General features: G+C 39.6%; 1 protein-coding gene across 2 annotated transcripts in view; it reads left to right on the plus strand.

Moving 5' to 3' along the window:
• Positions 1–13,894, plus strand: part of myo16 (myosin XVI) — a 133,625-nt gene continuing 119,731 nt past the window's right edge. Inside the window, exon 1 of one of the 2 annotated variants that reach the window (XM_024287205.2) lies at positions 1–609. The gene's annotated coding sequence lies outside the window, so the exon portion shown is untranslated. Of the gene's footprint in view, positions 610–12,157; positions 12,484–13,894 lie in introns of those variants that run through there. The other variant, XM_024287204.2, reaches the window with a different exon arrangement.

The raw sequence follows: 13,894 nt of genomic DNA on the forward strand, positions 1-13,894 counted from the left end.
GTATTGGAAACATCAAACTTTGTTTCCTATTAGCTTCACAAAAAGACAATAAAACCATCTTTTCATTCATGCTCTTTCATTAGTCTTGGTTTCACTGTTTTGTGTTGCATTCTCCTCCCCTAACACTGCACCACACACACACACACACAGGCGTAACAGGGTGTTGTGTGTATGAAGTCCCGTGTCACTCATTCCCACCATCTGCTCATGGGCTTCTGACAAGCAGCTGTAATTAGAGATTTAAACTCCACTCTCGCTGTCTGTTTGCCTCACGCTGAAGCACACATTCAGAGGCAAACCCCCTAAATCTCTCTCCCTCTCTACCACACTCTCACTGCATCGTGCTCGCTCTCCCTTTCAACCAACCCCCCTTGATTCCCCCAAAATTGCCCTCCTCCTCCTCGTCGTCCTTGTAACTCCCCGTCTCTCTGGTGGAACGTCAGTGGAGGATTTGAGCCCGTCGGCACAGATGCAGACTGAGCTGGGAGTTGCTGCATCTCTCGCCTGCACTGATTGAGCGCCTCAGATCTGCGGAACAAAAACTACGTCGGGTGTGGATTTTATTTTCAAGCTGGAGTGAAAGCACTTTGCAATTGATGCTTCCGTGAGGTACGCTGCTCATTGTTTCCTGCTTGCCCGTGATTGTTGGTGAAGTGTGTGGAAGTTTCTTTGTGCATGTTGGTCACATGCAAGCCCGAGGGCAAACGGTTTGGATAAAGCATCAATAAGTGTGTTTTCATTCCAACATTTGCACAAATGAAGTGTTACAACAGGTTTTATTAAACTCACACTTTTTGAGATTTTTGTGTTTTTTTACTTTTTCTTTGTTCAAAAATTCCAGACTGACCTTTGTTTTCTTCACTCTTCTTCTCTTGTAAGATTTCATTTGCTCTTAAACGTTTCCCCAGCGCCAAAGAACATGACAAACACAGCACACACCCAAAAATGTCGGGAAATAAATGTCAGATTGTGTTCTCAGGACTTTCGCCTCGCAACTGTTCTCTTCTGTTGAGCAGAAAGAGAAACACTGATACTACACAGGATAATGCGGGGAAAAAATGAATGAATGCATAAAAGAGAGAGCCGAACAAAAACAACAGATGGAGAAGAGTAAGTGTTACGTTCTGTGGAGAAAAGAAGACAGGTGCCACCACCCAAAAAACAAAAAAATCCCCCGTCTTTTGTTTTCCATTGGCTCACAGATGGCCTCTTTCAGACTCAGCATCTTTAACCCCAAAGAGAGAATGAGGAAGAATGAACACATGTGGGGTGAGTTTGCTGATGTCAAACCTTTGGGGTAGCAGGATTCAGAGCTGTTACACAGCTTAAAGAAAAATATATATTTGTGAGGCCATTGCAAAGTGTTTGTATGTCTGCGTGTGTGCTTCCTCCATCTGTCTCCATGCACAGCCAGACTGCGGGCCTCTGAGTCCGGCAGCATTGCAGTGAGGTGTCGTAGTGTTCTGAAGACAAAAACATCCCCGCTTTGACAATTCCGCTTCTATTTTCCAGCTGTGCGACCCATTTGGGCGCTGGAGAAACTGACAAATTGACTTCCGCAACAGCTCTTTCAAGCTCCTCCAGTTGCTCTGAGGCTTTTAACCCTAGTGCTATCTTATGCAGATGACTCAGCCTTACATTGATGTGTTATCTGTCCCATGACAAATATGGATGAAGGTGGACAGGATTTCACGCCTGCCATGGACACATTGTGCTGTCTTGTGGGGTCCAGATGACCCTACTCCCAACAACATACCTAGGATAGCACTAGGGGTAAGACAGGGGTGTAAAAACTCAATCGCACAGGAGGCCAAAATCCAAAACACACCTTAGGTCACGAGCAGGATAAACTTTTGTTGAACACTCTAAAACAAAATTTTTAAAACTTGAAAAACATAACTTTTTAATATAATTATGAACTAGATATTTAGCATTACCTGCGATAATGCTAGTGTGAATGCTGTAAGCTGAATGTGGCAGCTGAAGATGCTAGTGCTGATAGCTGAAGATGCTGAAATTGATAGCTGAAAACGATGAAGCTGATAGCGGAATTCCCTCAAGCTAATAGCTGAAAATGCTGAAGCTAATAGTTGAAAACGCTGAAATTGATAGCTGAAAACACTGAAGCTGATAGTTGAAAACGCTGAAATTGATAACTGAAAACGCTGAAGCTGATAGATGAAAACACTGAAGTTAATAGCTGAAAACTCTAAAACTGATAGCTGAATTCACTCAAGCTAATAGCTGAAAACACTGAAGCTAATAGTTGAAAACGTTGAAATTGATAGCTGAAAACGCTGAAGCTGACAGATGAATACACTGAAGTTAATAGTTAATTCACTGAAACTAATAGCTAAAAATGCTGAAGCTGACAGCCAGCTAAAGTATTTGCTAAATGCCAAATTAGCTGAAAAAAAAACCCAAAACATTGGTTGGCCAAAACAGCTAACATGTAGCTTAAAAAATAGCTAAACTTAAAAACCTAAAACACAAAAAAGCCTAAATTAGCCAAAACAGCTAGAGTATAAATATTAGCCTAACTCCAAAACAGCCTGAAAAACTTAAATTAGCCAAAACAGCTAGCATGTAGCTGAAATATTAGCCTAACTCCTAAATAGCCTAAAAAATCTTAGTAAATGCCAAAATAGTCCAAAAAGCTAGCACAATGCCAATTTTTAAAACTTTAAAAGCAAAACTTAACATAATTATGAATAATAAAAAGACATGAATATTATTCTAGAACAAATCAACTAAACCATCTTTCAATATTTTACTCTCCATAAAAATATATTTTGTCAAAATTATATGTTAGAAATAAGTGCAAGATAACATCTGGTCATTATTAGCAATAACAAAATGATCTGGGGGGCCGGATAGAATTACCCGGAGGGCCGGATTCGGCCCCCGGGCCTTGACTTTGACACATGTGGCTTAAGACAATCCCTTACCCTTGTTTGTTCCTTACAAACTCTATTTTTCAATGCTTTTGGGGGCTACTGGCAAGAGATCCTGTTGCAATCTGTGGTCAGTGTGAGTTAGGACGCCCAGTCTCCTCCTTTGGTCAGCTGTTAAAGCCACATGCTCACGAGAACAAGTCATCCCCCTCCCTGATAATTATGGGTTGATACATGGACCAAAGGGAACGATCTTGAGCAGTATGATTGAGATTTGGTTTAGCGGAGCAATTTCGAACTTTTTTTTCTCCTCCGATAGTGCTGTTTGACAGATTTGTGCTGTCACAATCTGGAACCACAAAGGTCATTAATGTACTACTAATGAAAAACAGCCCCACTGGGCTGCAGTTCTGGCAAAATTCAAATGAAATCTATCTTGCATGATTAAAGAGGGCCATACTTTCACCGCTAGGTCAACGACAGGGAGGTGCTTGGTTGTGAATGTCAAGACTGTATAATAACAACATGGTCATTAAATTAAAAACAGAGGAATCCTTCTTCACTAAGCACTCAAACCCGAAGGCTTTTGGCTGCAAAAGCCATCGGACACCCTACTTTTTTTAATCCGTCCGCTAGAAGATCTAATCTTAGATGGGACTTGATGGTTACCACTCTCACTTGATTGCCTTTGCAGCTACTGCCCAGCCCTAAACACACACACACATATAGAAACACACAAAAAGTCATGGGCGACGGTTGCATTTCATGTGCTTGACGTCAGAAAGCAGACAGCTGACTCTGCAGACAAAAGAGGGGGCAGGATGGGATTACAAGGTCCATCGTTCATCTGAAAAGGAAGCGATGGATTTATCTCACCTTTTAATCTGATTAGACAGACTTTCAAAGCAGTGTATGCGAAATTTTGCAAAATTTTGACACTGTAGCTAATTCCTAACCACATTTTTTTTTATGTTGTCTGTGTTTAAACCTGATGGTGACTTGACCCTCACAGCAGCAGTTGTGGTTCAGCCGGGGATTCTCCGCTCTTCCCTCCTCAGTAATCCATAACCTCTCCTCTGCATACTTGCTTCTTCTAATATAAGCTTCCAAGTGTCAGCTTGAGTTGAAAAGTCATCTTGAGACTTGATCTCCGCACTATTCTTTTCAAAAGAGGCTCATGAGACCGGACAGTTGGTTGACTCAGACGGTGCTAAGCTAATGACAGGTGGTGGAAAGCTCTGCTGGCAGCAGCCACAACATATAATTTGGAACTGGCGCCCTTCCAGCAGGCTATGATTAAATCCAAGCCTTTGGACAGAGATCTCACCCTTCCCCCAATCCCCATCTTCTTCATAGTACCAAACAGGTGGATGGAGCAGCTGGCATGAACGCTGACCAACCCCCGTAAGATGCTCAGCTTGGTCGGAGGAGAAGGCGGTTGTTCCCGATGCGACTTCCCCCTTTCAATGAAAGACTTCCTCATGGTAATGCAGACGTGCCGCTGGTATGTGGGGAGCAGTCTTTGGTAACAGTTTCCCGTCCAAGGCTGTCACTGGACACTAAGGGTGGAAGAGAGTCAACTGTGCTAACATGTTGGAACCTGTCAGAACTCGCAGGTTTTGATTTTTAAAACCAATTCTGTTTTATCAAAGTACAATATTAGTTATAAAAAGCCATCCCCTTTATTTGGTTAATTTTCTCCACTCTTGCTCTTTTATATCTCCAACGTTGATGGAATCAACTAGGAAGAAATAGATTAAACACAGACATGTTTATCTGTGTTTACAAGGCTTGAGTCTCATTCACCTATACAAGAGGTTACCTGTACGAGTTCTGCCGATATTGGAGTTGTCTAGGCCCAGAGGGTTGTAGAGAGGAGCAGCTGCATTGGAAGAGGGGCACAGATGTGTCTTAGAGTTCCCTTGAGGCTAATGCGGCCACCTGAAGGGATGATTGTTGAGTACGTGGTAAGAGTATCATGAAGTATTTGTAAGGATTCTGCTAGTCAAACGCACCGATGATGTAAGGGTGATGCTGTTGTATGGTGCTAGTCGTTGGAAAGGTCCAAGTACTGGCTCTGTACTGACCACGCTCAAATGCCTCACACATGAGGTGTGCAGATGAAATGGAAGGCCACTTAGGACATCCATTGGATACCCACCCTAACAACAATATCTAATTTTCTTTTTTCATAAGGCTAGTCCATTTGCGCTGTGTGTTTGCGTTGCGTCGAATCAAAAAATAGAATGTTCTTTAATGAATCGGATGCTTACATCGTCTCCGTCATGTCTGCATTCCACATTCGTCCCTCCGGACAGCAGCGCAAGCTTCAGGAGTTCTATTTCCAGTCTGTCACGTGTCAATTCTGTGCCAAAAAGCCAGGAAACCGGAAACAGGTCCAGGTTTCAAAATAAAAGCTACTGTTGTACTTTCAAAATAAATGTTTATAAGGTTTAATTTCGGATTTACGGGGACATACTCATGCAATAATGTACGTTAACACGTGGATAACACCCCCATGGACGACAAAAGGTTAAAAAACATAATATAATTTTCGACACAAAACATGCATCTTACAAGGACTCAGAAGGGAGAGGGCATGTTGTATGATCGCTTGGATGAGCAAAGAGACCCATCACCATCCATCGCCCTGTTTTTAATGACTTATCGCGTGAGTTGATTTGTGCTTTAACGCAAAATTATAATTTAATGGAAGCTGTGTCATTTCGAAACTGTGTTTTTTGAAATTCCTAGAATTTCTATAAAGTTTTGTGCAAATCTTTAATGCACTGCACAAGTTTTGGGAGGTTATAGAAAGTAAAAATATGTACAACAATCCTGAATCTCACCTACTTCAACCCTGACGGGTTTTCAGTGTTTTCACTACAACTTGTTGTCTAAAGGATGCCCATTGAAAAAAATATGCATGAACATTTTCTCTCTCGGTCTACGATCTTGATTATCCGTGCTGGTCCCTCCCGAACAGGTTTGCCCATTTTTTCTCCTCAGATGGACCGTCTCCATTTGTCAGGACAGTTGCAACTAAGGCATAAGATAAGCTACTGTAGGTTACAAAATTACTAAATTATGTAATGAGAGCTAGGGCTGAAAATTGATTTTATCAATTGATTTGAATTGGAAAAAATCTGGATTTTTTTTACTCTAGCACTCTGATGTCTTGGGTTTCCAATGCTTGGAGTACGGTCAGCTTGCCAGTCAAGACAGTAAAGGAGAGCAAAAAAGGACGTTTCTTCAGTTATATGGAACTGGTTCGGTGTTTGTGACATCAAGCTTAAAGCAACAAACCATATGGGACAAAGAAGAAAATAAATATCGATTTAGATCGTAAATCAAATTTGATGTAAAAAGTATTTTAATTTTAGGCCATTTTACCAGCCCCAGTGAGAGATAAAATTTGGATAAATGACTAGACAGTTTATAAAAAAAAAAATCAGATTGGCTAATAAAGCAGCTGCTCCTCTTTCAGGAATGTGCAGGTGCATGAAAAATACCCACTTTACCGCTGCCAGCACCATTCACAGTGACCCCTCCCCCATCTAATACTTGTCCACCTACCTGGTTCTTTTGCCTGTAGCGAGGCAGCATGTGTTAGAGAGTTAGCCGCAGTTATGCTAATGATAAGGAACCGGATCACTTCAGCATTTCCTATAAAAAAAACTGCTTTGAAGTAGTCAGGAGGCTGAGGGGGGAATTATTCTGCAAGAAAAGATATCGTTTGGCTGTGATGTTTCTAGACCTGATTTCAAACGCGTTGTCTCTCACATTTAACCCCGACCAAGTACTTAACGGGGTACGATCCCACGCCCTGTCAGTCCCAAGTTCGGAAGTGATGAGAGGCAGATGAAATAGCAGGTCAAAGAAACAGATTAAAAAAACAATTATCCCAGCTGAGACAAGATATGAGCGATAAGGATAAATCACATATTCCTGGATCCGTATTTGGTCAGATAAGTTAAATGTGACTTCACCTCCTCCTCTGAGCATGGTTCACATGTGAGGTAATTTCACGCCCTAAATGGACCAGAGATTCCCTGAACCTGTGCCTTCATCTTTTGCTTTCATGAATCTAATTTCCATTTCCCAATGGGACTCCAGGCAGAGTGGAAGGAGTTAACTTTAGCTTGAGCTAGGGCAGCTCTGACAACAAAGAGTGCAAAGGAAGAGTTGAGTCTTATCAACTCAGATCATCACAGATTCGTCAACTGAGAAATGAAACATGTATTATTCATTAAGAAAGACAATGATCCATTAATATAGCTAAGACAATGCCATTAATTGAAAGTAAAAACTAGTGTGGAGGACAGATCTTACTAAAAACTGTTCTAGGTTTGAAAGTGAAGGACAAGTTCATCCACCAGGTCAACAGTCTTTACAGGACTGTACACAGGACTGCACAATGAAACTGGTTAAAGAAACAAGTCTGAAAATGAACTGACTCAATCTTTTCAAAAGACCTACTCCAATCTTCTTTTGAACTATCTTAAACACATTTGCAGTGGTCTTTTAATTATAATTATGCAGTTTCTAGCTAAAAATCAAATCTCAACACGTGCAGCCAATGTTGGATGGGGTACCATTTGTGGCAAAAATGTGTTTTTACGCCCAGTGTTTATCTCTTTGGTCCAATGTCTATGTCTTCTGAACAAGTTTATTGAAGATTAGTTCATGTCTATGTACTACTAAGCAAAATCTTCTGCATACCCATGCTTCTTTGAAGATAGCTTTGTATTTGCTTTGTGATGTTTTAGCCTAAAAGTTTGCATTTGCTATTGTCGAAAAGTCCTTTGCAACAGTTGCTTGGGTCATTAGCTCCTGTCGTTTCACAGGACACACAGAAGATATTGCTTAGTAGCAAATAGACATGAACAAATGATCAATAAACGTAGACGTAGACAATGAACCAAAGATATAGACAGTGGACAGAAAAACAGATTTTTGGCACAAATGGAACCCCATATAGCCCAGACTCTCCCTTCAGTGGCTCCAAGGGAAATGGAGTTTAAGACCCCTGGTTTACAGTCTTTCCAGATTTCTTACATCCCCTCACACCCCCAAGCTAACATTACCAGTGCAACAAAAATGGTGAGCAAAATTGGTATCAGAAATGCTATTTTGAGCCCAATTTTCTTAATATATGTCCTCCATTATCAGAAAACCATCATAGGAACATCTTAAAAACAACCGTTTTCATTGGAGTTTTTAAGACCTACAGTATATTACTACGATTTACAATTCCACACTGATGGGAGCAGAGCAGCCTGCAAGGTGCTAACAAGGCAATGTGGGGGCTCAGCCTGTTGCCCAACAACACTTTGACACATTAGCGGGCAGAGTGAAAACCAAATCTGTGATCTTGCCATCACAGGTTAACCACTCTGCGCCACCCCTACAACCTTCAGTCATGCGTGTCCTTTAATCAATGTATGCTGGCCACAAGCTGAGCTTGTGATTCTAACTGGATGTGGATGAATACAGGCTAATGGATTAAAAGAATCTTTGATGTTCTTCCTTCAAAAAAAGAAGATCTGTTGATAACTACATTGTCTGTCATACCTTTGATGTCTTTTAATCAGAAGTGCAATAGTGTGATTTATCTTTAGCCTGCAGGATAATTTATTGTTCATTGGAAAAAAGAGGTAAAACTTAAAAAAGAAATCAGACAATCTCCATAAAAATGTCGGTGTGCATTTTTGTTTCGAAATGTACTCATTTTTGCAAAAACTATCTCATTCATTTATCTTGTTTTTTTTTTTATCATAAAATGACAACGTGTCTTCTAAATGTATCAAATCTGATTTTACCTACTGATGTCAAAGCGATTATGAAAGTTATAGGCCTACGACACTCTATCAGTCTGTTTTTATGTGCTGCAAACAGGTTTGGTGTTTATGAAAATATGCTAATACGGCTAGCGTGTAGCCATTTTGGAATGTACTTTTTTTGAATGAATTGCTAACTGTGAATGTCGCTAAAGTCTTGTTTTAGAGGTATCATTTTGTTCGTTTTTTAACAAGTTGCAACAGTTGGGTTTTTTGTGAATATGCTAACGCAGCTCACGTGTAGCGGTGTCACACTGTGTTTTTTGCGTTGCTAATAAAGTTGCGAGTTAGCGTAGTCACTTTAGTGTTTATTTTCGCTGTATCTGTCTGTTTTTTGATTACAAGGTTGGATGTTATTTCGTACACACCAACGAGGCTAATGTTTAGCCATGTAGGAATGTGGTTTTTTTTTTTTTGCTTATGTAATACAAACAAGTTGGGAATTAGCGTAGTCACAGTAACGTTTGTTTTAGTGGTATCACTTTGTTGTTTTTTAAGTGTTGCTAACAAGGTATTGATAGTACACAAACACGGCTAACCTAACGTGTTACTAACAAGTTCTAGATTTACTATGAATGCAATTAATAAATTCTAATTGATTGACTTTATTTCTGATTTTATTGTCTCGCTTAGTGATAAAATAAAAAAAATAGACCATACAGCATTTTATGGTGCAGAAAATACTAAAGGCTACTATAAAAAAATAAAAAATAAAAAAATAAAAATCTGCGATTGGACAATTTTTGTGTGTAAAAATTACAAATAACATAATATTTTCCTTACATATTTGTTAAAAATATCTTAATATTTCTTGTCAATAATGAGGTTATAAATTCTTTTTGACAGAAATCCAAGTTCAGCTTTATTTATAGAGCACTTTTCCTGTTACAGAACACCTCAAAGTGCTTTGCATTAAATGAATAAATAAATAGTAATAATAAAAACACTCATTATAATTAAAGCCCCCCAACACTCACATTGTGCAAAGACAAATTGGGAATTAAAACATGAGGAAATGTAATAAATACTTGAAGCTAAATGTAAAAGATGAGTTTTATCCTTTAAAACTGCCACACTGGAGGAAGAAATGACCTCTTCAGAAAGTTTAATGAGTTACACGTTTGCCTCCCACTGAGTCCACATATGTGAACAACCCAGAATCAAGTCCACACCTGCAGCTGTTTGTTGCTTCTCTATCTCTGTCCTGCGTTCTGTCCACTGGAATAACATCCACCAGTGCCAGCGGAGCTTTTTAATGCTTTTCAACTTCTCCACTCTTTGAAGTTGTCTGCTAAGTTCCTTAGCTCTTCCAAAACACTAAATCTTGCTGCATTTTTTTACCTCATGAAGCTGTGAAGTGAAATCAGTATGTGAAAAAAAAGATAAACCACTGAGAATATGACCTCACAACGTTCATTTTCCTCATCTTCCTTATCTTGGGGTGACACCGCACAGCTGAACGCTGGAGATGCTGATTTGCATGTAAATGAGGCTATTTCTCCTGAAAATACACCTTAAAATTCACTCTTACTCAGTTTATGAAGTCTGTTATCAAACGATGCAACATTGAAGAGGTTAAGTAAAAGGAAAAAAATGATAGAAAATGTTTTAAAAACACCCATAAAAAATAAGAAAGACGTGTTTTTTAATGTTTTTTTTTTCCTGCTTGCAAAATAGGATAATTAATTATGCGTAGAGGGAACCAAGAGATAATCCATGTTGGACCAGGACTGATGCGCACAGATGGAAGGATTTTTTCACAAGAAAAGCACAACAATCTACAGTAAATATTTATAATTAAAGATATAAGTGCCATTTTAGGACATAAAAAGCATTTTTCCCACCTTCTTTTGACATGTATTTTTTTTTAATGCAAAAATAAATAATTTTGTTGTTATATATTTTCCAAAATACTAACTTTCCAGAGCTTGCAAATAAAAAAAAAAACAACTAGATATATGGCATTACCTGCGATAATGTTAGTGTGACGCTGAATGTCGCTGCTGAAAATGCTGAAGCCTAAAGTTTGCTAAAATACAAGCTAAATGCCAAATATGCAAATAAAAAAAAAGACTAATTTTGCCAAAACAGCTACCATAATGCTAAAATATTAGCTAAACTATTTGGAGCTTCAGGGATGTAAAAACCTATGTAGTTTATCTTCTATGTGTACTTCAGCTATCAATTTATAAATATAAGTAATCTAAATTAACTAAATGCTAATTAGGCAAGCCTTACTAAAAAAAAAAAAAAAAGGAAATTTTTTTCTTTTCTTTTTCTGTTATTTTTACCCTCTTGGTCCTCAGTAGTCTTACACTGCCAGGTTTTTGTTATTTTAGTTTGGGGTTGGTAGTCTTAATTTTCGGGCTTTGTTCATTTGTTTTCTTTAGGTAGTTTTGGTTAAGCAGCATTAGCAGGGAGCTGCTGACTCAGACGGTCAACATGGCTGGATCAGCAGTGTCCATGACTTATTTTATGTTTGGCCAAGGAGCCAACAATGGAGAGACATGTGGTTCTGGAGCCGCAGGTTGCAGACCCCTGCTGTAGCTGAAAGTATGCAGAAGTTCACAACATTTTTTAAAGATTTGAGCAATTCTCATACATTTCCTATGGGACACATTTTGCCAAATATTTGAAAAACTATACAGTTCATGAATACCAAAAGTACAACCAGTAATGTCCTGAGCAAGCTGAATTGATCCAAAGATACTGAAATTGTTGAAAGCGTAATTTGAGTTTTTACATGCCAAAAACCATACGGAAAGAAGTAGGAGAATCACTATTGTGTGAATGCTGTAATAGTACACAAAAATAAACATAAACGCTGTTATCCTTGTAATATTATTTATGTTATTTTTATATGTACATGCTTTTTTTTAACTTCATTATGCAATCCTGAAGTATGCTTTGGTTGATCTATTTTTGGCTCACACATTTCTCTGCTTGTGTTGTTTGATCTTTTTTTTTCTACAAACTGGAGATGAGAGAATGTAGTGGAATAGGAGATGAAGAAGATGCGTTTAAAGTTTGAAAGCAGCAGGGTGGAGAGAAGCCCAGCAGCTAAAGGAAAGCGCAGGAGGAAACAGAGCAGCATCTTGACCGTGGAACTGGAGGGAGGATTTTCTGGATGACCAAAGGAGAGCTCGTAAACGGGTAAAAACTGTGATCAGAGGCAGCTTTTCTTTTCCTTCCATCCAAGGTCGGTGTAAGAACTATGAGCAGGGAAAGCAGCATAATAATGATGGCAGCTTTCATTAAGTATTTAACACCCTATTCCACACTACACGCTGAGGATTTGTGAGCATAAGGAGTAAAAACAAAGACGTCTTTTTTTTTTTTGTGAACTTCTGTGGAACTCACTGCGGTTTCACTTTTTTTTCCTCTTATTTTTAAGTCATTTGCAGAAGCTGAGTTGGTCACATCAGTGAAGTAGATGTTTGCAAGGCTGGATGTAGTAAATGGGCTGGGTGAGTCTGAGGAGGGGGGAGCATTACGGAGAAGAAAAATAAAAGGACAGTTCAATTAGAATGTACAGCTAGAAGCGGCTGGGTTGCCATGGTTACGGGAGAGGGGATGAATGAATGACATCAGAGTGGCGGGGAGGTGAGGGAGTGTGAAATTGATTTGGTGGAGGAGCACGGGGAGACGACTCTCGCTGGATTTTCGCCAGGCAGACGCATTCCTCGCCACGCCGGTGTTTCCTCCAGAAGGCGCTCCTCTCGGCTGTGTTCGAACGGTGAATCAGAAGGGTGAGTGTTGGTGAGGTTTTTCTTCTTTTAGTTAGGTTGTACATGTGTTTGGGTTTCAGCAGCGTGAGAGGACGACATGTGCACGAGGGTTTCGACCATAGCTTTTGGCGTGTCAGTAGGAATGAAAGGAGGCAGATGTGCCATGCAGTTGTCAAAGTGGCTAAAAATACCGCGGGATGCTCATTGTGGAGGAATGTGAGAGTATTCAGTCAAGAATGAACAGTTGATCAGTGGAAAAAGGGTGCATGTGTTGTAGTAAATGCTCTTCTTACTAATATCACTTGGTGTGAGTTAATTAAATAAGCAATTAAGTCGTTTTTGGTTAACTTTCTAATAATTTGACCCCTCTTGTTTTGCTTTACAGTTAAAGTGAGAGTCTATAGTTTGGCTGTGCTCATCATTTGCAGTGACAAGTTTTATTGACAACCCATTTGACCTTTCGTTGGTGATTAATGAGAAAATTGACCTTGGCTGACCCCATCAGAACAAAGGCCTTGGAGTTGAAAAGTGGAAAACCGCGCATCTACAGTGAGGATGTAACAGATTACAACGTGCTTAAAGGATTTATCTTTATGCTGTTTTGGAAAGCATCCCTCCTCTATCTGACTGGAGGAACTAGATAATATTGGTATTTTTGCACGATATTTATCAGCACTATTGAAAAAAAAATACTTCCAGATTTCGCTACATACTTGTAGATGTGCTTGAAGCTACTATGCTCTATTTCAGTGGTCCCCAACCACCGGGCCGCGGACCGGTACCGGGCCGCAGACCCATTGCCACCGGGCCGCGGAAGAATTTAGGGATGTTTTTTTTTTGTTTTTGTTTCTTTTTTGAGTCAGAAATCTTTTATTTTGAAAATCAACTGGATTCTCTCGATTATACTGAGCGCTTAAAGCAGTCCAGCGGCGTGTCACACGAGAAAAGCTGCATGTGGAACCTTTCTCCGCGAATGGCTGGGAATAGGGTACGCGCGTAAGTGCAGCTTCGGCGCCGGAACTTTCTGCCAGACCTGCTGTTCAGCCTGCGCGCGAGGCTGCAGCGTTCTCTCCCTCTTAGAACGAGCGTAACTAAATCAGTGGATAGTTTACATGCGAGCACATCTACTTATATTTAGTCCAGATTTTTTTCTTTAACCTGCTTTTGGATTTTTTTTATCCGTGCAGTACAAGCATATACTGTAAAAATAATTTTATATACAGTCTATGAGTACAAGCTAGGAAATTTTCCTACACCGGCCGAAAATTGCATTTCACAAAACCACCCGTCAGTTTAAAAAAAGAGTTACCGTAGTTGTCTAATTTTCCCACTAGTCGATTACTGTTGATTTATTCTACATCTCCTGTAATGTTCATGAGAAAAAAACAATTAGCAGATACTGTTTTTTAATTCGCAAGCCTCCGTGCCGAAG

This window comes from Oryzias melastigma, linkage group LG21 (assembly GCF_002922805.2).
Source record: "Oryzias melastigma strain HK-1 linkage group LG21, ASM292280v2, whole genome shotgun sequence".
NCBI lineage: Eukaryota > Metazoa > Chordata > Actinopteri > Beloniformes > Adrianichthyidae > Oryzias > Oryzias melastigma.